Below are 2821 nucleotides of genomic sequence, written 5' to 3' on the forward strand. Positions count from 1 at the left end.
TTGCCCAGAATTGCTCCACAATGATGTTGGACAATAGCTCTACCAGTACCCAGTATCCAGTCCATGCAATTGTTGAAAGGTGTTGGTGCAGAACACAGCTTTGACTCACTCTTGTACTAACAGGGAAGAAGCTCAATGGGCCCCTAACACAATTTACAGCACTTTCAGTACCGGTATACAGGCTTGCTGTTAAGCCAAAAATCTTTGTTGGAATTACTCATACTCTCAGGATTTCTCAGAGTGATTAGCAATGCACTATATTGAACGCCTTTCCCTTGATGTAAGCTGCAAGCTGCCCACGCCTGAACTCAAGTTGGTGCTCTACTTTGCCTTGAAGCATTAGGATATAGTCTATTGTGGAATCCAGATTGCTCTGAGCTCTGATGCCTCAGCAGGTGGTATCTGATACGTCTCAGAAGGATGTCTGCAAGAACCTTATACTGAGCAGTGAAATGCTAAATGATTATTGCAGTCCCACCAATTACCTCCCCCCTTCCAGAGGGATGACCCACACCCCTCAGCCAGGCAGGGGGAATGGTACAAGACAGGACAGTGTGCAAGCCACTCGCCATAGTTCTCCAGCAGCCTTTAACAGTTCAGCTGGAATGCTACAGATACCCGCTGCTTTACCAGTCTTCAGCTTGGAGATCGCCCAACAGACTTCAGTTAGGGAGGTGGGTCCTTGCTGATGGGTGGTCCTGGCAAAGGACTTTAATTTTTGGTGTATCAGCCTGGTACAACTGATCAAAATACTCAGCCCAATGCTCCTGTGCCCTAACAGGATCTGAGACAATCTGACCACTTGCTGAGTGGACTGCAGTTGTCTACGAGGGGAGCTTGGGGCTCAGTTTTCTCAGGGTTTGGTAGCCAGAACGAAGGTCATTTACTAAGAAATGGCATTTGGCCTCCTTTGCAAGATTCCTGATAAACCATTTCTTGTCATTTCTCAACAGTGACCTAGATCTGCGCACCAGGGACAATGAAAATCGCGCAACAAGCCTCTGTGGCTTCCAATGTCTCCTGCAAAATGAAATTCTGGCTTGCTTTGGACGTTCACCAATCGATTCGTGAGTTGCATCAAGCTTGAAGGTGTTCCATAACAATAGTCCTTCAGGTCCCTGAGTGCTGCAAATGACCAGAGATAGCCTCAGCAAACCCCCGGGGACACTCCTCCTCCCTCAGTCTGTCCACATGAAACACCCTAGGGTGATCCTTGGGACAATGGGGAGTTGTGAAGTAGACTTGGAGGGTAGCTACAACAACTCTATGATCAGTTCCACAGATGTTATTATCATTTGGGTGAATTCGAGACAGGTATAACCAGATGAAGCAGCTCTTAAGCTGAAAGCATGTTACAGGTGTATGCCTTCGACCCTACCATGGTAAGGAGGACCACCAGAGGACGCCAAACATCCAGTTCTTCAATCTTGGCATCTCGGACGTCGAAGGAAAAAAAAAGATCGGCATAAACCCAGTTGCAACAGACTTCAATTTTCACAAAGTATGAACCTTGTTGCATTTTTCAAAGGATTTTATTCTTCTTGGTTAATTATTGGAATATGAATTGTGTAAAGTGCTTGGGTGTGCTAAGTGTGTTTTGGACTGAATATTGACATTTCTTATGGAGTGACAAACCTCCCCTTCTCTTCATTTTCCTTCAGTCGTTCCCTGTCGACCGCTACGAGAACATCGTTCGGCGTCTGGGACTCGAAGGCCGCGTCATCGACTTCGTCAAGATGGACATCGAACTCTCCGAGCTGGACGTCCTGCGCGACCTGCTGGACAACTCGCCTCATTTCCTCAGAACATCAACCAGTTATCTATAGAGATCCACGACGATTATCGACTAGGTAATGTCACTGGGGTGCATGTTTGTTTGTATGTGTCTGTTGGCTTGTGATAGTGTTTCTATTTAAAGGGGGAGGATTATGAGAGGGGTTTTTGTGTTGACAGAGTGCATATGTGTCTGTATGTATCTGTTGGTATGAAAGGGACAACGCTTGATACAAGTCATTACGTGTGTGTGAAAAGACAAGTAACCAAACCATCATTGGATGCAATTACTTTCATGAATTTATTTTCTTTAGTTGTCTTCCCTTTTTATTTCGTATTGATTCGCCGCATTCTATATATATCGCGCCTATTAGTGTAAGGTTTTTATTAACTGGTTTATGTCTGGTTATTGTGCCGAGACTAAATAATTGCTACTTGTCGTTTTAGATACGAGAGGCTCTTAGTCCTGTGCATTCGTCAAGCTGTGGCATATCACCAACCACATTCTCCCAACCTGTATAAAATCACAGCTGTTCCCCCTCATTATAATCTCACAACCACCTTTTTTAATGACATTTCTCGTCTCCCACAGAGACTTCGGCCCACAGCACCGTGCGGAAATTCTGGCCTTTACACAAAGGGTTCGCTGTCACGGTTTCTCCATCATGAATACCAAGCGAGTGTCCCTTTGGCGGAAGTGGGGTGGGCGGACGCTGCTGGCATCCCAACCACCTAATAAAAGCAGTAACGAGGGGATAAGTGTCAATGAAAAAGTGACAAGTTTAAGTGACAGTGAAAAAAGTAGTGGCAGTCCAAAATAACAGTGACGAGTGTTTAGTGATAGTGAAATAAGCAGAGTCCCAGTGGTAATTGACAGTGAAAAAAGTGTTGTTGAAATTACCGACAGACTTGATGAGTCATAGGGACAAGTGATGTGTAAATGAAAATGCAATTAAAGTTTTATGTATGGGTAGAACGGAATACTTGTTTCTGATGAGATAAGTGAATAAATGCTTTTATACAATGTTTTTTTTTTCATTAACCCCCC

General features: G+C 44.6%; 1 pseudogene; it reads left to right on the forward strand.

Annotated features, from left to right (window-relative positions):
• Positions 1 to 2594, forward strand: part of LOC119578632 — a 3496-nt pseudogene extending 902 nt beyond the window's left edge.
• Positions 2595 to 2821: the final 227 nt, after the last annotated feature.

Source organism: Penaeus monodon, chromosome 11 (genome assembly GCF_015228065.2).
Source record: "Penaeus monodon isolate SGIC_2016 chromosome 11, NSTDA_Pmon_1, whole genome shotgun sequence".
Lineage (NCBI taxonomy): Eukaryota > Metazoa > Arthropoda > Malacostraca > Decapoda > Penaeidae > Penaeus > Penaeus monodon.